The sequence below is a fragment of the Heterocephalus glaber genome, unplaced genomic scaffold, assembly GCF_053883595.1.
Source record: "Heterocephalus glaber isolate CG9 unplaced genomic scaffold, H.glaber_assembly_v1.0 deba00000809, whole genome shotgun sequence".
Taxonomy (NCBI): domain Eukaryota; kingdom Metazoa; phylum Chordata; class Mammalia; order Rodentia; family Bathyergidae; genus Heterocephalus; species Heterocephalus glaber.
The window spans coordinates 6946417-6968124 of record NW_028258163.1 but is presented as its reverse complement, the minus strand read 5'-3'; the positions used below and the strand labels follow the sequence as shown (position 1 = coordinate 6968124).

The 21708-nt window shown below is 36.1% G+C and overlaps 1 long non-coding RNA gene across 1 annotated transcript; it reads right to left on the bottom strand.

Annotated features, from left to right (window-relative positions):
• Positions 1 to 824: 824 nt before the first annotated feature.
• Positions 825 to 20761, bottom strand: LOC110345205 (uncharacterized). The gene is made up of 4 exons (XR_002388379.2): positions 20691 to 20761; positions 4853 to 4977; positions 2176 to 2287; positions 825 to 924 (listed from the first exon to the last, which is right to left on the bottom strand). It is a non-coding gene; the product is annotated as an uncharacterized LOC110345205 (long non-coding RNA).
• Between the last annotated feature and the right edge of the window lie 947 nt (positions 20762 to 21708).

Sequence of the window (21708 nt, the reverse complement as noted above, 5' to 3'; positions counted from 1 at the left end):
TCATTACATTATATACATTATCATAGTTAATTTTTGCCCAAATCCTGTGTTATGAATCCACTAAGATTATCTCATCACAGTATTACAATTTCCTTGATTTAACATCTTTATGAAACAGAATAGCCAAAATTGTTGCTCCAGGTTTCACTGTCAAGCTTCTTAGAAACTAATGAATTGTGGACTTTGTATTTGCCAAGTACTAGTACTGTTCTTCCAAAAAATATTTTTGGAACAAAGGAAAATGAAGATAAATATATAAACAGACATTACATACTGAGTGCATGTGGTACATCCTAACAGAAAGACTTTGGTGTACCTACCCCCTTTCCTTCTTATGACCCCAGGCCCCCACATCAGGAGTGAGAAATGGCATGGCACATGTGGCCAAACAGCAATTAGCTTCTCAGCATGACTTTGGAATCAAACACTTTGTCCACTCTACATAGCATCCTGTATGAAATACTACTTTTTCCTTCCGTAACTTTTATTGTGTTTGGTGAGTCATAGCAATGACTTGATCAACAGTGAGAGTCAATGTCAGCAATGGTAAAAATGCATATAAATACAGCTCACTGGGTCCTGACAACAACTTATAAGTTCTTACGCATAGGATTTAAACTTTCCTAAAAGTATAACTAATTTATACTACAGATAGATAGATAGATAGATGATAGAGTATGACTATATAATATATACTAGAGTATACATATATATGAGTGTAGTATATATACCAAATGTGTTATAAAATGTATATATTCCAACTCATATCCATCTATCTAGATTTATATATGTGTGTATATCCACTCAGTCGATTCCCTTACTCACTTTTTGGATGACAGTTTCTCATTATCTCCTCTCTCTTTAAACTCTAAACACCATTTCAATTTTTCCTCATTCTTAACTGATTGATTTCTCTCTTTTACGCTGAAAAAAAGAAGCAAGGAGAAGAGTACCTGCATGCTTCCCTCATCAAATGTACCCACCTCCTGAATTTGCCCCAGGACTCCGCAGAACTGTGTGTTCTGAGAGGTCAGCAGTCTGTGCTCTTCTGGTGCCAACTCTTGTGGTCAGTATCCCATTCCTTCTCACTGCTCTAAGACTTTGCTTTTGCTGCTATTCCTCTCTCTTCTGCATTGTCACCATGTTCCGTTTTCTCTTCTGGGTTATGCTCCACACATCAGCTAATGTTTTAACAATGTATCAGATCATTTCACTTTTCTGTTCTGCACCATTTTGTGGTTTCCCATTTGTAGAATAAAATCCAATGGCATCAAACCACCTCTCTTATCTCTTTTCTGCCTTGTGTTTTTTCTGCCCCATCTCCTTTCTCTTTTCTGCCTTAGTTATCCGGATCCTCTTGTTCTAAATTACTGCTTACTTTGAGGCTTTGTTCTTCCTCCTTATGAATTACTTCAGAACTCATTTTTTACTCCTTCCTTTCATTCAGGCCATTACTTAAGTGTTACCTCCTCAGAATGACCTTCCTTCACTCTCTTAACTAAAATGGCATTTATGAACATTTACCTCCCTACTTAATAACTTTTTATTGAACTTATCATTTCTTGATATTATTTTGCCTATTGACTATTTATTGTCTGGTTCCCATGATAAAATGCAAGCCGTTTAAGGAGAGGTCTTGGCCTTTCTGTTTACCAGTATTTCCAAAATTTAGGACAATATTAACATATTTCAGGCATTCAACTGTTGTCAGAAAAAATGAACAAATGTTAAAATGTATAATTATAGTGCTTCATTATTGTCACTTCAGGACAGAGTCATGATACATATATAAATAAACCAATACAAATATTATAAGTAGCCACACACTGAGTTTATAAGGCCTTTCATTAATGTATATATTTTTTCACATTAAAAAAAAATCACAAAACTCATCTACAAGTAGGCTTTATCCCAGGAATGCAAGGATGGTTGGTCATACATAAATCACAAGTATAATTCATCATATAAACAGAAGCAAGGACAAAAATCCCATGATTATCTTGAAGAAGAACTTAAAAAGAAGGCAAAACAAGTTTCTCCAACCTAAGAAATTCCCTCTTAGACTTCCCCCTTCCTATGGCTGTTGTTCTTTGTTCTACTACAAATTAAATTAGTAACTTTGTCCCAGTAAGTAAGGTTTCACAACCTCCTGCTCTCATAAGGTCCTGTTTTTACCTGATCAAGGCCACCACGGTATGCTAAGTTACAAAATGGTCACAACTGGGCTAATTGCCTTTGCTTTGCTTCTGTACACAAGTTTCTTGCTGTTAGGTTCAGTAACCACTCTCTGAAAGAAATAACATCAAGAATCAACAAATGGGGTCATATCAAATTAAAAAGCTTCTGTGCAGCAAAAGAAACAATAACAGAGTGAACTGAAGAGAAAATCTATAGGATGGGAAAAAATGTTTCCAGTGACACCTCAGAAAGAGGACTAATATCTACAGTATATAAAAATAATCTCAAAAAATTAGACCTTCCAAAACAAAAGAACCAAGAAACTGAAATAAAGAGACACTTGTCACAAGAAGTAAAAATGGCTGATAAATAGAAAAAAATGTTCAATATTCCTGGTCACTGGAAAAATTAAAATTAAAACAACATTTCCATTTTATTCCAGAAATAATGGCTATTACCAAGAAATCAAATAATAACAAATGCCATTGAGGCTGCAGGGAAAAAGGAGCCTGTCTACATTGCTAATGGGAAGGTAAAATAGTACAACCACTGTGAAAATCAGTATGCAGATAACTCAAAAATTAAAAGTTTTATTTGAACTGCTATTCTCCTTCTAGGTATCTTCTCAAAAGAGTTAAAGACATCATACTACAGTGATACATGCCACCATGTTTATAGCAGCACAGTTTAAAATAGCAAAATCTTGGAAGTGGACTACACATCCATCAACAGATGAATGGATAAATGCAGTGTCTATACATGATCATGTACTACACTGCCATAAAGAAGGGTAAACTTCAGTCAGTTGTAGTAAAATGGGTGCATCTTGAAACCATAATGTTATGTAAAAAAATCAGACATAGAAGCTTAAATATTTCCTGGTTTCCCTTACATAAGAAATCCTATAACAAATAAAATGCAAAATAAAAGATAGACAAAAGGAAACACAGAGATAAGATTTTTAGACAAAAGGAAACACAGAGATAAGATTTTTGCAAAAGGAAAGGGGATCAAGAGATGAAGGTAGGGTGTGAGAGAGGAAAAGAATGAAAAAGGAATTAACACATGTGATGTACATGTACCAACTCTCCACAACGAATGTAATTATTATGTACTGAAATATGTCTAATAAAAAGTTTTTAAAGGAAGCCAAAAAATAAATCTCCTCCACTTTGCCAATATTTAGCATTTGTCTTTTATTTTGACAAAGTAGTTGATATTAGGAGAAAAAAATTGTAATATCTCTGAGTGTTTATTTTTGTTGTTCAGGACTACTAATGGTCTCTATAGTTTAGTGGTAAATCGTTTGTTAAAAAAACAAATAATAAAAATGAAAATAAAATATGACTTTCTTGTATGACACTACTCACTACTTGTGTGATTTGCTGAACTAGCTTTTTTTCTGAAGTCCCTTGCAGCTATAGCATTTTATGAAATTAGGAATTACCAATATTTATGGCACACCCAAATTGTCTAATATCATCCAGTCATTACTAAAAGGAAAAAGGAAAAAACAGCAACCCATTGATTATCTTTTTAACATATTTAAAATGTCCTAGAAAATCTTACACTAATTTTACAAAAAGAAAAAAATTTAAGGATCCATTCCAACAGTTAATCAGCACTGGATTTACTATCAGTTTAGCAGTGGGGTAGATATATAATTTTGACATTATTTCAGAAAGTACTTAAGTAGAAGATTATGAGATAATCACACATTAAGTTCTATTTTTTATTGTCTTTCTACTTTCTATCCACCTCTGCACCCAACTAATGAACATAGAACAAACATGGAAATAAACCATACCATTTTTAATGTAATTTGTAGAACATGTGAAACTTACAGTTGATTTTATGATAATCCAAACACTTCCATTCAGACAATGCCAGTGGAACATAATACCACTAATCACCATGGCACTCAGGTCCCCGAGCTGCATTATTTTCTTGTTTTTAATGATGAACAACAGATCCACTCTCTTTCCATTGTTGACTGAAAGTCACTCAAATGCTTAGAAAAATTTCTGCTTTCATTTTTCATGTGTTCATTCTAAATATAATGCTTTCTAGGATGAATGAGGATTTTATGTATTCACTACCTCCTGCCTAGAACAAAAAATCTGCAAAAACACTTTTGGCCATGTCAGTTTGTTCTAGGAAGTGTAAGAGTAAAGCAGAGGGCCTGGGATTTAGCTCAGTGGTGCTGCACCTGCCTCGCAAGTGCAAGGTCCTCAGTTCGATCCCTGGAACCAAAAAAAAAAAAAAAAAAAAAGAGTAAAGCAGAAAGTTCTCACAGTAGGACAAAATGATAACCTGTGATCTCTCCAATTCTTTTCTGAGCTATCTAGGAGTTTGGAATCCTCCATAAGGTGGACATGGGCTGGGTGTGTCCTACGGGCCACTCTCCCTCAAACAGTGTACAGTTGAGATTCTGAATTCTGTACTGTGTATGAGAATAACACGCATTATAAGTGTATGGTTGACTTTCTCTCCATATATTTTATTAAATGATTCTCTGCTTAGTCATTTCTTGCTTTGAAGGCATCCAAAAAAGTTGTTGGTTCAGCATAAATATATAGTTTAGGACGTGTGTGTGTGTTTGTGTGTGTGTGTGTGTGTGTGTGTCAGTGCCGAAGCAGAGAGAGGTCACTTCAATCAGCTCTTACTTCTTTACCTTTCAGGTACTTGCAGTAAATTCCAGTGATCTGATTAAGTTCTGGCTGTGTTGGCCACAGGATATCTGAATTGTGGTACATCTTATACTCTCTCCAATACTACTTTTCGCATATTGATGTATGTCTTGTATAAAATACAATAAAAAAAATTGTAAATCATTACAGTAAAAGATACTGCTACATTTATATCTAAAATCTCCCCCAAAGCTCATGCACTCACAGGTGATTGGATTTGGGGGTTTACAGCTGCTTTTTTGTTAAGAGGTAAGATCTGGTCAGAGGAGGTGGGTCACTGGGAATGGAACCTGGGTCTAAATCTCCCTTGGTCCTGTCTTGATTCCTTTCTCTGCTTCCTGCCTGCCATGACTTGAGCAAACCTCGGCCACACCCCTCTGCCCTGCCACTTACCTTAGAGCCAATCGACTACAGACTGAAACCTCTACCAACTGTGAGCCAAAATAAGTCTTTCCTCTTTTTAATCTGTGTGAGTCAGGTACTGTGTCCCAGCAATAAGAAAGTAACTAAGACAGGCACATTGCCTTTAAGCCCCTCAAAAATATTCCCTCATTTCAAACACACTTATTTCACTGATCTTGCCACTTTCTGAAGAAGTGCTGGAATTGCTTTTCATGAATTTCTTTAGATGTGCTGTCTTGGCTGCCTCCATGTCCTGAATTAATTCAAAATATTTACCTTTTGTGGTCATTTTGACTTTCAGAAGAAGCAAAAGTCACTCAATGCCAGATCTGGTGAATAAGGTAGCTGAGGATAAACAATAATGTTTTTACAAACCCACCTTTCTGGTGGACAGTACTTGGTAGTAGCCTTCCCTATATATTTTTTTATCACATCTTGTAAAGACACTGATGAAAGTGGACTTCCAGAACTGCTTCAGAAAGTAGCAAGAACTGTAGGATAAGTGTGTGTGAAGTGAGCAGGACTACTTCGAGGAGGATTAATGGCATTGTGTCTTTCACTGTAAAGATTTTTATTTAAACATTCACTGTATATTTCAATCACACCTTGTATATTTTGATCATTGTCACAAAACATACTACACCTTCCTGGTCTGATGTTGAAAACTAAAACAAAAAACTATCCAGGCTTTTGGGGCATGTTGTCTTCCGCTCTAATGGATACAAACCCACTTATCTGCTAGAATAATCAACACTCTAAGTCTTTAATGTTCACCTGAAGTTCTGTCAGCTCAAGTAACAGAGATTTCAGGCTCACATAAACCCATGGATGCAGATGGCACCAGCTTGGTAATGCTGTTTGAGCTATTTCTGGGAAAACCATTGTAGTGTTCTGCCCAGAATCACGCCAAAGAAGTGACATCGTGCTTGGTACTCATGGTGGGAATTTCAGTCATAGTGTCTTACTACTGAAATTTCTGATTCAATCTCTTCTGCCTCACAATTTACGAAAGCTTTCTCTAGTAAATAAAAGGACTTGTAGTTATGCTGCATAATTAATGCTAATTCTGAAATTTCCATCAGTTGTAAGTGAATGAAGTATAAAACTCACAGACCCTACACAGTTTTATTCGGTGAACTCTCAAATTTCAATGTCAATGTCAGCTCAACTATGTCAGTTAATGTGAAACCTTTATTTTTACCATATTGATGTTTATTGAAAGAGTTGGCTACATAAGTCAACGTAGTCAGCTCTTTTTTTTATATCCTAAGGGTGAAAATGTATGCAATGTCTCCAGGTTTCTACCCCTCACCGTGATGCCTTGTTTTCTCTAATTTAAAACACATGCACTCACACAAACGCAACACAAAGTTATCTACGCCTGCATTTTCTCCCCACTAAGTCATCTAACGAAGTAAAAATAGTGATGATAGCTGGGCATGGTAGTGCATACTTGGAATCCCAGTTCTCTGAGAGGCCGAGGCAGGAGGATTGCAAGTTTGAGGCTAGGCTGAACAATTTAAAGATTTAGTGAGACCTTGTCTCAAGATTTAAAAAAAAAATTTTTTTAAAGGCTGGGGATGTAGCTCAGTGTGAAGGCCTTGGGTTTGATTCCTAGTAATGCAAAAAAATGAGGGGTGAATGGGGGAGGGAAGATGATATTTATAGGTAACATTTATTATATATTTGCTATGAGCAGTGTCCGTTTAATACTTTAGCAAACCTATTTAGTAGGTATTACAATTACCTGTGTTTTACATATGAAAAATCCAAAGATCTCACAGGTAGAAACAGGATTTTAAGGTTTTCCAGAGCTTGGGCTATTGCTATTGGCAATAAAGTACCCATTTACTTAGAAGAATATGCTTTCAAAGTCACTTCTCATTTCATTACAAATTGGATGGGATCACAATGGTTACTGTATGAGCATGCCAAGCTTTTTCTCTTTCTCCATTCCTGCTTTCTGTAGCTGTCTGTACTCTTCTGTCCCAGAAAAAGCTCCTCCTCCCCATACACTGCTTAGGCTTTTGTGAATATGAAACAGTAATGGTAAGAAAGAAGACATAATGTAGTTCACAGGTGAAGAAAGGAACCATATTTGAATATTTCAGAGAAAAAATGAGCAACTCTGGTGAGAAAAGACAAAAATTGCTACACCAAACCTCTTTATTTTGTTCAATAAACACAAGAAATATTTTGAAATTACTTGTGATTACTAGGACTGTGCTCTTTGGACCAGAGTAAGACTGGCATCCAACTGTGAGCATTTATATTCTACAATAAGTTTTTCTAAAATAATTTTTCAAACTATCACATTAAACAAATATTGGTTTTTAGCACCTCTTTTAGACACTAAAAAAATCAAGAGGTGCATCCTTTGGGCTTGGTGTTCAGCTGCAAACTGCACCAGCTGCCCCTGGGGAGAGGGCAGCATGACCTTCATAGCAGGTTTTTCACATCTTCCCTTTTTCTCCATCTGGGTTCAGCCACATATATTTTTCCAGGTCAACAGCATACTTCTGAAAATATTTATTGGCTGAACACTTCTTCACCATGTATTACAAAACTATACATTTTTCCAATTAGCATCTCTTCCTGTGTGCCTTCATGAGGATGAATATTAATAGGTATATTTTGATGCCAGATACTATTAAAGAACTAAGTTCACTTCCATTTTCCAAAGAGTTATTCTGAATATATTTGGATTACAATAAAATATATTTCTTGAATACCTAATAAAAGCAACTCTTAGACATCATTTCTTTGTGATCTAAGACAAATATGACCAGATCCACCACACAGAGCATCACTAAATATTTCCTTGTTGAGTTTTACTTTCTGTGCTAATACCAAGGCTGACCTTGGCATTGACATTGAAGAAAGCTTCAAGTAATTTTTTGTTGTTGTTTATTGTTAAAGTGACAGCCACAGATGCTGTGGCACCCTCTCTTCCCCATCCTCTGGGCAATCAACTTTATACACTGAAAGCTGCCTGGTGGGAGCACCAGCAAATCTTTGCCTGAAATCTTTCTGGTGTAAGAGCCCACTCAGCCTGACAGCAGGAAGAACAGGCTGCAAATTCTTAAGAGAAATGGTGCACAGATAGTTTCAAATGGCAGATAGAAATGATGGTCAAATACCCAACTTTTCTGGGTGTTGGATTTTAACTCCAATATGTACCCTATGCTATATCCCTAAATTTCTCAGGAACCTAAATCGAGACATATTAATCTCATATTTTAGAAAGCAAACTTTGATTAAGTGACTGCAGCTTAAGAAATTGAACATATTCATAGGTGCCAAGGATGCTTCATGTAACCAAAGTGTTTTCAAATGCTACTTTGTAAAGGGATTAATTTCATTTTCATTAATCAAGGAATGAACACCTATGTGTATGTGTCTTAGTTACATTCTTCATCACTGAGACACAATACCCGACACCCACAACTCTAAAAATCAAAGATTTATTTGGCTCATAATTTTTTGAGGTTTTAGTCCATAGTTGGCTGGCTCCAAGACAGTGTGGCATGGCAGAGGGGCATGGCAGTGAAGAAACAACTCAAGACATGGCAACAGGAAGCAGAGAAAGGGATCAAGGAAGGACAGAGGGAGAGAAACCCTCCAAGGCCACACCCCCAGTGACCCACCACCTCCCAACATCACATTTAGCTATAGATTCATGAGTGGACTAATATCCTGATGCATAGCACTCTCCCCTGATTCAACCACCCCCAAAAATGTATCAGGGTTTGGGGGACATCTAGATATAAACCATAATAGTAATAGTGTTTATATGTGTATATGTGTGTGGATAAACTATTTGGACTCTTGAAGGCCCGGTGGGAAAAAAAATCACACATTTACACTGAAGTATGTATTTTTTTTGCAAACAAGCCTTAATGATACAAATCAATCACATCAGCATATTTTGCTATACTGTTGCATCCTGTTCATCATGTTCATTAGCTGGTATGAAAAGCACCATGCACCTCCATACCACAGGAGCAAAAACATTTTTATTCACGAAACATTTTCTTCACAATACTTTTGCTTTTGCATGCATGCAATAAAAATTTTGTAAAGTTCAAAAACTCAAGACACCCACCTCTGACACTTAGTGAAACTGACAGTCTAAAGAGATGCATTTCTAAATGCAGCATCCTGTATTTACCAGACAGACTCCTTGGGAGTACATACACACTAGTTTGAGAAGCACTGAACTAGAATAATCCTTATCTACCTTCAGCATAGTGCTGATCTGAATCCCTGTCAAATTTAAGGAGCCAAAATTTTTGAATCTTATGTGGATAGCTGAAAATTATACTTACAATTTTATCACAGATATATTTCTTTATGTGATCCTGTAAAAACTAGTACCTTAAGCATTGTCAGTTGGGAATAAAGTTTGTAAGCACTTCCTTATTAATCTTCCACATTCCTCTTCAACAGTTCTAGTCTTTCCTATAACTTCACATCCCTATGCTGAGCTCTATGGCAAATGTAATTATAAATTATCAACAGAAGCATGCACTATGGATGAATACACCCAAGAAGCTGAGCCCATTTGCCAGAGTGTTCGATGCTATTGGGAAATTGACAAAAATCCACTGAAAGTGGCTATCAGAATGTTGCAGTAGATGCATATGTTTTCAGTTTTTAAATTAAATATTAAGTCTTGCTAACTGCTAGCAAAGAAGCTGATTGAATTTGTAAAAACAATTTTGAGGGCTGGGGATTTAGCTCAATGGTTCCGCCGCCTGCCTTGCAAGCACAAGGACCCAAGTTCAATCCCTGGTACCAAAAACAAACAAACAAACAAAAAACCAATTTTGATTATAAAAATTGCAGTTTCATTTGGAGGAAATAGAATAATTCAAGCAGAAAAGAAAATATTGTACAATATGGAATATTAGGAAAGAATTGTAGTCAACAGATAAGAATTATTTGTAATTAGAATATTGCTTATTTGACACAAAACCCTTGAGAACATTTAAAAATTGTTCTTTACCTCTTTAAAAATCCATCTAATTTCTGTCTACACTCTTAATTTATATTTGCTAGGAAAAATAAGGTCTGGAGTATTTGCTTTTTGTTTCCTTATTGAATAAGATTTTACTTTCACTCTTAACCAGTGGCTTCTAAAATAATGAGGCTTAATACACTGAGAACTAATAAGAGCTCACGTATAGGTTGCACTGAGTCTTCTAAATATTTTTATGTGGAATTCCTCACCTCAGATTGTGATATTATTTGGCAACATAAGAGTATTCACATAGGTAATCAAGTTAAACTAAGAGCACTAGTGTGAGCTCTGATCCAATATCACTTGTGTCCATTCAAAAAAGGAAAATCTAGAGACAGATACACACATAGGGAAATGTTATATGAACATCAAAGTAGGGATCAGTTATGGGGAGGGGTGTTATTGTGAATTGAACCCATGACCTTTGAGCTAAGCTACCCCAATCTTTTTTTTTAAGTTTTTATTTTGATTCACTAAGTTGGCCAGACTGTATTCAAACTTATGATCTTCTTGCTTTGGTTTCCCAGAGTGCTGGTATTAGGGTGATGTGTTTATAAAACAAGAAATGCTAAAGGTAGCCAGCAAACCACCAGAAGCTAAGGAGAGAGAACTGATTGTTCCTCACAGCCCTCAGGAGGAACAAATCCTGTTGATACCTTGGTCTGACTTTCAGCATCCAGTACTGGAGACAATGAATCTCTTAGTTCAAACCACCCTGTCCGTGGAACTCTATGACAGCCAGTGCAAACTAATGCAGCTCCCAAATAGGTATTCTTCCTATCACCTCAGAGTGGTGAACATGGAATTAGCTGCAGAAGCCATCCAGAGGCATGTGTTCCAAAGTCAGTTTCATCAGCAGCTAACCTCAGGACGTCAGATAACTGCTCCAGATCTCAGGGGATTGGTCTCAAAGACAAGAGTCCCATCCAACTCAAAATGTCTACAATGCAAACCTGGCACAAGTTTTCTTCAACAGTTTTTGTATATTCAATTGGTTTTACCTGCTCTATAGAAATACAGACACCCAAAGCAATTATTTAATGGATGACTGCGTATATAGCACAAGAGGTACTTTGAAAACTGAATTGAATGCAAATGTTTTAATATTGTGTTTTGTATCTCTTTCAAGGCACAATTCTATTAAGCAAAATTTAATTTATGTGTATTTTTTCCAAGTGCCTCTTACAGTGAATGAGATATACTTGTAGGGTAAAATTTATTCCCATTACTTTATAGTCAAGATTTGTGCTGACTGTATCTATTCCCAAAGAAATTCCTATTAAACTCTTCGGTCATGGTTTGCCAGATAAGTGGTGCCAGATGATTTTTTTTTTTTGAAAGCTGACAGAGTAGAATGGTTTCCTTGAAAAAGTTTGCCTATATCCAATCTTTACCATATGTGCCAATTTAACTCTTGTTTTAGTCTAAGAATAATTATAATCTGAGCCCAAGGGCACGGATTCAGTATTGACCCAAATATTCTGACCCATCTTTAAAATGGCTGGGAGTGAGCCATGACCTTAAACTGTTCTAGAGGTCAAATGATTAAGAGAAGAATATCTAATTTAGTGTAATGAAGCTGTCATGAAATGGCATGACCAGAGGGAGGAAATATCTCATCTCCATCTCATAGCATTATTTGCTAAGTAGTCACACATATATGTGGAGTAGGGAGAGGGTTATTTACTTATTTTTTTTATTTTGCAAGATCTAAATTAGCCTCCTATAGGAAGATCTTAATGAGTATGTAGAACTTTTCCTTCCTTCTGGGAATTTAGGTCTCTCCTGCAAGAAATAACAGAGCTCTTCTTTTATATTTATTTGTCTTACTAAATTGAGACTGAAATTCCTTCTTATCACAAACACATTAATTACAACTTCTTGGGGAGGGGGAAAAATTTTAAATTTAAGCAACTACAACCACAAAACAGTTTCTAAATGGAGAGGCAAATAAAATCTCGCTTGCTTTTAAGTTACAAGTGACTTGCTAGGCAGAGAGCTGCAAGTATTTAGTTCAGGTGGCCACTTGGCTTGACTGATACAGTTGTTGTCTCAGTGCTTGGCCAAATAGCCTTTTATGATGCAATCAAGTAATAGATACAAGATTGACAAGTAACAAAGAAAAAGAGCTTTCGGTCAACATGGACTAAAATCCATTATTGCGGTGTGTACATTGTGCCCGGGACCTGTAAACAGATCTTCATTGATCCTACAGAAAGATAGAAATATCTCCTCTCATATGGCTCAATCAAGGCCCTTTTCACAATAGCAAAGTGCAAACAATATTGAGGAAGCAGAAAGAGTCTGACATTACAGTCAAACAGTAAATAATGGTTGGGCTGAGGAAAACTATCTATAACATTTCAAATCCTTGTCAGCTCAAATGAAATGTATAACGTCTCTATTGCAACCTCAGACAATGCAGGACTGCACGTTCCTCTTACTGTCATCCCCCTTTTACCAACTGACCAAATCAATAAGAAAAAAAACTCATTTTACAGTTTTGCATTTTCATAGGTATCTTGGTACATAAGCTTCTGAAAAAAAGATATCATCTGTGAAGATCAATAATGTATATCTCCCCTCACCCACCTCCTCAGTTTGGATCCACTGTCATTTGTACAAACAGTGTTGATTGTATAATAGAAAAAAATTAAGATGCAATGGAAGTAGACCTGGGTTTCCTGCCAACTTGAAGTTTTATTGGAATTAGTCCACTGCATCAATTCTAAGCTTCTACTTTCATTTATGTTTAAATACTTGTAATTAGGGGAAGCTATTTGGGAGCTGTAGACACCAATAAATAGTTTGTATAGGTTTCCAAAAAGGTTGGCAGGATGGTCTGAAGCTCAAAATAATTTATAAACAGATTCATCTGTTATGTAAATATCCATCCATAATCATTATTTATCCATTATGGCTAATCAGCATTCCAAGAAGAGGGAAAGTGAAAAGAATTGGTAATGTCTTAAAAACAATTGCTCTTATACCTGCAAATTCCTTAAATTTAGTCATTAACCTAGTAGACAATTAATCTTTTGCTCCTCTTTAAAAATGCCTAACAGAAATCAATATTTCGCATTTTAAAACAATGTGCTCATTTAGATATAGAATAGGTAAATAAGAAACAAATTGGATTATCCTTTTATGTCATTTATTACCCACATCTTTCTTTTCCTCTTTTTCTTCCCAAACATAAAATTTGAAGGAAACAAAGACTCACTTAACTCACGGTGAGGAATAGGTGCTGCCTCGGTGTAGGGAACAGACATGGCAGATATCAGTATGTGGGATTCTTGTGCAGTGTTAATGAGGTGCTACCACATCTCCTCGTGTAATAGTCCTTTGATGTAGGTTTATAATCCGTATCCCACACAAGTACTTAGCATCAAGCAACACATAATTCCATCTCCAGAACCCAAGGAGAAGCTTAGTAGAACAAAACCAAGTCAGAAGTAAGCTGAATTGTCAGCCCAATGATCCACTCTTTACCCCACATTTCAGGGAAGGCTCAAGAACTTGGTGCTCCTTTAATAAAGAAGGTGCTAATTGGTCTCCTGTTCTCTGGTAAGCCCTTGTAATTTGTGGTTAGGTTTTGTGCAAAAGACCAGCAAGAAAACTCGGAGGAACTTAAGTCCTTTTTTGGAACATAGGAAGAATAATTTCTTTTTGAAAGCCCTGGAGGAACAAAAAGGGATATGCACCTTGCAGTATCTATAGGCATGAAGCTGAAATTTGTGGTAAAACTGTAACAATGGACATTGTATTTACTGTATATTTTCTTCTTATATCCCTAACCCCATTCTCTACTAGGAAAATATTTTCCCTGCCTCTCTTCTCCCTAGTACTTTGACTCCAACTTTAAAAATAAAATGTCCTCAAAGTCCAAATGAAAGGCTATCACCTCCAAAGTTCTTTCTTGATTTTTCATCCAGAATGCTCTCTTGTTCATTGGATGACCCATTATAACTTCTTCTTACCACAACTCCTCAGCTATCATTGAACAAGAATTTTTATTGTTGTTGCTTTGTTTTGTTTTGCTCATAACTCTCCTTCCCTACATAGCACAAGGTATTTTTCTTTTTTTATACTTATCCCACAGCACTTAATAAGCTACCTTAAGCACAGTAGTTTTAAACAGCTACTGAACTGAATCATGCATGTATAAATTCCACGCTGAACAAGGAGAAAGGGACTGCTCAATTTAATTAAAGCTCCAAAGGGTTAAATCAAAAAATAGGAGGATCTCTCTGAAAGGTTATTTCAGCAATAGTACTTTAGAAATTTTTTTTTTAAATGGTAAAATCATCCTAATTGGTTCTCACAGGTTCTAGCCACAGTCTCATTCTGAATGAGCTAATTCTGGAAAGAAAACGGAGCTGAACTCTGAAACCTAAAATTCACCAATGTTAAATATTTATGATAGTCTTTTATCAAGGGTAAAATATAAATAATTCTTTATCAGAATAATATTTTCTGCCTATATGTGTGAATGTCTCATGGTTGAGACTCTATCCATCAAAAATTGGTCCTGGAAAATGTCAAAAAGTTTAACTTTCAAGTGAGGGTAAAATGGTCCCAATTTAGGGGAGAGTAGGACTCTAATAACCAGGAACTGCAAAGTCACTAAATATCAGTTCTATTTCAATACTTTTCTTCTTCATGTAGCCTAAATAAATCTCTCAGCCATCTACTCTCCTTTCTCCCTTTCGTGACAATCCATGTGCCTTGAACAATGTTCCAATTCTGAAACACCAAGTTACTTGCTTTCTTAAACTTAAAAACTACTTTCACATCCATTCCCAAGAAACTTATCTCAGTGAAGTAGGTAGTCAACCACTAAAGATGATTTATGGTACTTATTTCCTGGACCGGTAATACTGAAAATCTAAGAATTCAAGAATACATAAAGAAATCATGGGTTGGCTAACTCTTTCCAGTACATAGTAAAGTAGCACAGTAACAAGGGCTACTTTGTCATTCAGAGGACAGAGGCACTATGGTGTCACCACAGAATTTTTTCAGAGCAATACCAAACTAATCAAGAGTACTTCAAAAGATAACTGGTCTCAGAAGTTTTTATTTTTTGTCTTTTAGTTTCCTTCTCTTTATTCTCCCTTCCACACCTCCATGCCTTAAGAGTGGCAGGGAAACAAACAATAATAGCCCAAAATAATGTAAAACTTTGGTATTCATGAATCTAGTATACAAGTTTCCCATTATTTGTGAATAACCCTAAAGACTCATGACTCATAGAAACAGGTAATTTTGCTGAAAATTGGACTGTGGGAATGAATCCTTGCCTAGTAAGTGAGTCTTCTCTGAAGCTTCATTCACCTCCATGTTGCTGGCTCTCTACTCATGTTATTCTCTAAGAATTTATGAGACATATTGTATTTTACCATTTGGTATGTGAACTTGAGAAAACATGTTATTGAAAATTCAGTGTTCAAGTCCTATTTGCATGTGCTGCAATTTATAATTTGACTGGAAATAGTTGATCACCCTAAGCAGCAGGATGACAAATGTTCTAGGTTCCTTTACGCTCATGGAATGGAATGCCAAGAGCAACACTTTTTATCTTTTCTCCTGCTTATTTATGAGTCTTAAAACATCTCAGGGACAAAATCCCAGCCATAAACCCATTCTACAAAGTTGAAGCCTGACCTCCTCAATTCCTATCAGTGCCTTTTCCCTGAAGTTAATGCTTCCTCCAACATTTCTCATATGAATTCAATGACCATAACCCTCTGAAACTACTGTAATGAGAGTAGAGAACTTCAACTTCTCAACAGAATGAGGTAATAGAGCACAGAGAACTATATTTTTCCTCTAACCTAAAATGATAATGAAGAACTAAAAATACAAAATAAGAGTTTTCAGACATTGGACCTCAAGCAGCATAAGACAAAAAAACAAATAAGCCCACCAAAAGATTCATCCAAAAAGGAGTTGATAAGACAATTCCCAGAGCAAATAGGGCCATGAATAGTTTACTTTCCCACAGGAAGAGTAGGTACAAATCTTGTAAATCACAAGGAATCAAATAGTACTACTAAGACAGGTATTGGCTTAGTAGTAGGAAAAATTATGCCTACATTAAAAACTGCTCTGGTTGGCCTTGAAAAGCTTAAAAGCAAACCTCAAAAATATCTAACAATTTCAAATAAGTTAGTTGCATTGCATAACAACACATATTACTATACAAAAGTATCCAGCATCCAATAATGTAAAATTTACAATATCTGGCATTTAAAGTTTACAAGGCAAAAAAAAATAGAAAGGAAAATTTAACCTATAATCAAATAATCAGAACTGACACAGATGTCAAAATTAGTAGACAAGAGCATTAAAATAGGGTTATGACTATATTCATATTTTGAAAACGTTAGAGAAAAGTGTAAACATTTGAAGAACACACACAAAAATAGACCAAAATTAAACTTCTAGTGATAAAAAAATAATGATGTCTGAATTTTTTAAGGAATGCAGTCAATGGTATTAACAACAGATTAGATTTACAGAAAAAAATTAGTGAATTTGAAGGCATATCAAAGTCAAAACTATGTGAAAGAAAAGAAAAAGAGAGGGGAGAGGGAGAGAGAGAGCTAAAAATAAAAAAAGCATCAATAAGTGGTGGGTCAATTTTGAGGAACTAAATATACACATAACTGGAACCACTGAAGAAAATGATAGCTAAAAAGGTAGAATATTTGAAAAAATAATGACAAAGTCTTTTCACTAGGTTTTGAGATTTTTATCACTTTTTAAAATAATTTTGATTATGTCAAAATTCATACAAATTATCAGTCAGATTCTGAGGGCAAATGGAGCAAAAAAAGTCAAACTCTCCAAGATCAAGTAGGGCATGTAAAGACCTGGAATGGCTCACTCCCTGTCAAGTAGGAATTGCTTCTGCTACTTGAGCGCTTGCATTAGGAATTTCCAGCATGATCCTAGCATCCTTGGTGAGTCAGGTTGGGATAAAACACTATTGTCAAGCAGGTTTACTTCCAGTGCTATATACTCCACACAAATTCTGAATAGGCTAAAGTCTCAAAGGACATTAAGAATACTTGAGTCTTCTTTTTTTTTTTTTAATTCTTCAGAGTAACCAAGGTTTGCACACTCTTTAGAGCAGCACATTGAGTACATTAAACATAATGCTCTTCTAAAGACACAGAGGTATAAAATTATCAGAATTACAACCAAGAAGAAAATTCACCAACAAATTTTAAAACATTTGACTGTGAAAAATACAAAACTCACATCATTTGGAAGAGGGAAAAAATGAAACGATTTGCTCTCAAGCCAGGAATGAGGTGAGGAGGTCCACTCTCATCACTCTTACTCAATGTAGTTATTAAAATTTTAACTAGAGCATTTAAATACAGTGATTGGCAATAGAAAAAAATAAAAGGGATACAAATAGGGGAAAGGGGGCCAGGGATTTAGCTCAGTGGTTCTGCCGCCTGCCTCACAAGCGCAAGGACCCAAGTTTGATCCCTGGTACAAAAAAAAAAAAAAAAAACAAATAGGGGAAAGGTCAAAGTTTTTGCAGATGATATAATTCTGTATTTAGAAAAACCTAAATATGCTATAAAACACTTTTAGAACAAATAAACAAATTCAACAATGTAGAATATAAAAAAACCGATAGCTTTACTATACACTAATAATGGACTTGGAAAGAAATCAGAAAAACAATTCCATTCACAGTAGATTCAAATAAAATAAAATAACTAGAAACCAAACTAACCTATGAAGTGAAAGACCTCTATAATGATAATTTTTAGAACAGTGAAGAAAAAAAATTGAAGAAAAAACCAGAAGATGAAAAGACTTCCCATGTTCATGGATTGGGAGAATTAATATTGTCAAAATGACCATATTACCAAAAGTGATACTAAAAACTCAACACAATTTCTACACTTGACCTTAGCCAAAAGGCCAAGAAGCGATCAACACAATTTCTATCAAAGTGCCAATGACATTCTTCACAGAATTAGAAAAAAATACATCCTAAATTTCACATGAAAACACAAAGGACCCACAATAACCAAAGCAATCCTGAGCAAAATGAGCAAAGCTAGAGCCATCACCACACCAGACTTCAAATGCATAGTACCCAAAGACAGTATGGTATTGACACAAAAATAGGACACAGACTGATTAGAGGACCCAGAAACAAACTCATGCAACTAGATTCATCTTATTCTGAACAAAAAGGAGCCAAAAATAAACAGTGGAGAAAAGATAGCTTCTTTGATAAAGGTGTTTGGAGAACTAAATACCACATGTGCCAAATTTAAACTAAATTGCTAACTCTCACACTGTACAAAACCAATTCACCATGCTGCAAAGATCTGAAACTTCAAAAATGTTAAAAGAACACATAGGGGGAACACTTGACCCATAAGCAAAGACTTTCTGAATAAGAATCCAATAGCACAGAAAATAATAGCAAGAACCAATAAATAGAATTACATCAAATTTTAGAAGTTTCTGTACAAGGAAAAACACTAACAAAGTGAAAAGATGGCCCACAGAATGGGAGAATATCTTTACCAATTCCTCCCCTGACTTATTTAAATTTAATACCAAACGATCAAATAGCCCAATCAATAAATGAGTAAATAAATTAAGCATGCACTTCTCAAAAGAAGTACAAATGCCCAATAAATATATGAAAAAATATTCAATATTTTTAGCCATTGTGGAAATGCAAATCAAAACTATATTCAGATTCTATCTCACCCTAGTCAAAATGGCTAAGGAAAAATAATTTGTAAAGAACAATAAATGCTGGCAAGGATACAGGCAAAAGGAACCCTTCTACACTGCTACTGGAAATGTATATTAGTAGAGCTGCTGTGAAAATCAATATGGAGTTTCCCCCCAAAAATAAAAATATAGCTACCCATTCACCCAGCTATATTACTCTTTGGTATATACTGAAAGCAACTAAAGTCAGCATACTCTAGGGATATCTGCATACTCGTATTTATTGTGGCATGGTTCACAATAGCCAACAAGCAGAACAGCCTAGATCCTCATCAACAGAAGAAGAGAGAAAGAAAATGTGATAGGGTTAACAGTCAGCCACAAGGAAAAATGAAATTCTGTCATTTGTACAAATATGGATGGATCTTGAGGCCATAATGTTGAGAAAAATAATCCAGATTCAGGAGGACAAATACATATTCTCCCTAATATGTGGAATCTCAAAAAGATCACATGAAAGTAGAAGGGAGACAATGATTAGACAAGAGGAAGAATATTAAGGTGTGGATACAAAGGCAGGTAATAAGGAGGATGGATATGAGCAACATATATTAGGCACATTGAACCCCTTCCACCAAAACTGAGAAAACAGTGGGAGGGTGGTATAAGGAAGTGATAGGAAATGCATACAATCACAATATATGACGTGCATGTACAAACCTGCCAGAATGAAATACTTTAATCTGTATAACCAGTAAGAAGAAGGAAAGTCTTAGTATATGGCTCAGCATGGGAAAAATATGCCTGAACGCTAATAACAGTATTAAACAACTGACTACAGTTAAGGTGCATTTCAACTGGAGAGTTGTCTCTTAAGCATCTCATATGTGTTCCAACCTTAGTACCTCGTGTGTCCCTTTGCCTGGTCCATTTGTTCCCTCTCTATGCCTATTCATTGCTCGTATTAGTAGCTGTTATGGGTTTAGATCTAAACTGTCTCTCCAAAGACTTACGTGTTTGGAGGTGGTTGATTTGGTGGTGAATGGATCATGGGGCACTATATTCATCGGTGGATTAGTCTACCTATGAGTTCATGGTGGATTTGCTGTTTTAAAGTGGGCTATGTTTAGGGGCTGGCACTGAGGTGTGATCTGGAAGCATTTATCACTCTCCTAAGCTCCTCTCTTCTCTCTCTGTTTCCTGGCCACCATGGGTTGAGCACTCTTTCCTCTGCCATGCCCCACTACTGTCCTGTTTCTGCCTTGGAGCCAATTAGCCACAGACTGAAATCGCAAGCCAAAATAACCTCTTCTGCTTTGTTGGGTATTTTGTCAAAGCTACAGGAAATTAACTAAGATAGTACCTGACATAACATCATATTTCCAGTTATCCATTTGTTACTCTAGAGCAGAGATTGGCACACTAGGGCCTGTCACCAAATCCAGAGTAAGTGACAGAGATCTATGTAGATTTCATCACTAACCACAAAACTCTCTAAGCTCTGCATAAGCAAGCAGTGTCAGTATGTTCTTGTAATGCTACAAAACTAGAAAAACGTATAGTAAAATATCACAACTTCAACACTAAATTTATGAATAGCTGTAGAATGGAAGCTATCATCTGGGAGTAATTTTTAAAGAAAATTTTACTGCAACTCAAAAGAATAAACTTACTCATTAAAAGTCAATTTTGTTGTCCACCCCACCTCTGAGCCATGAGCGAGCGGAAGGTTGAGGACTTCAACAACGGCAAGGAGCTGCAGTTGCCGCCCCCCACCCCCACCCCCACCCCCACCCCGCCTCTGAGAGATGAGCAGAGCTGCGCCACACCCCCAACTCCTATCCCCCCCCCCGGCCTCCTGGCTGCGTTGGTACCTGGTTCCACACTGCAGAGGCACAGGGGGGTCAAAAGGTCCTTTTCCTGAGCTCCAGAAGATAAAGCAGAAGTGAACAACAGAAAAAGGGCCTCTCTCAGGCTCCTTGATGAGATAGACTGGCAGAATGGACTAAGAAGCAAAATCCAACAATATTCTGTATACGAGATACGTGCCTAGTTCAAAAATAAACTCATAGACTGAAAATAAAAGGATTGAAAACGGCTCTCCATGCAACAGGAACCAGGAAAAAAGAAGGGATAGCTATCTTATTTGCAGACAAAGTAAATTTCAAACCAAAACTAATTAAGAGAGACAAAGAAGGTCACTACATCCTTGTAAAGGGAAAAATCCAAGAGGAAGAGGTGACAATCCTAAATATATGTGCACCAAATACTAATGTCCCCAACTATACAAAACAAGTATTAGGGGACATGAAAACAAACACTATTACAATTGTAGTGGGGGACCTCAATACCCCACTGGCACAAATAGATGATCATCTACACAAAAAAATCAACAACAAAATACTAGAACTGAAGCAAGCTTTTGAACAAATGGACTTAATAGACATCTACAGAGTGTTCCACCCAACAAAGTCAGAATATACATTCTTTTTTTTTTTTTTTTTGGTTCCAGGGATCGAACTCAGGTCCTTGCACTTGTGCAGCAGGTGGCAAAACCACTGAGCTAAATCCCCAGCCTCCGAATATACATTCTTTTCAGCTGCACACAGGTCATTCTCCAAAGTAGACCACATACTAGCTCATAGAACATGTTTAAGTACATGCAAAGGAATTGAAGTTATTCCATGTATA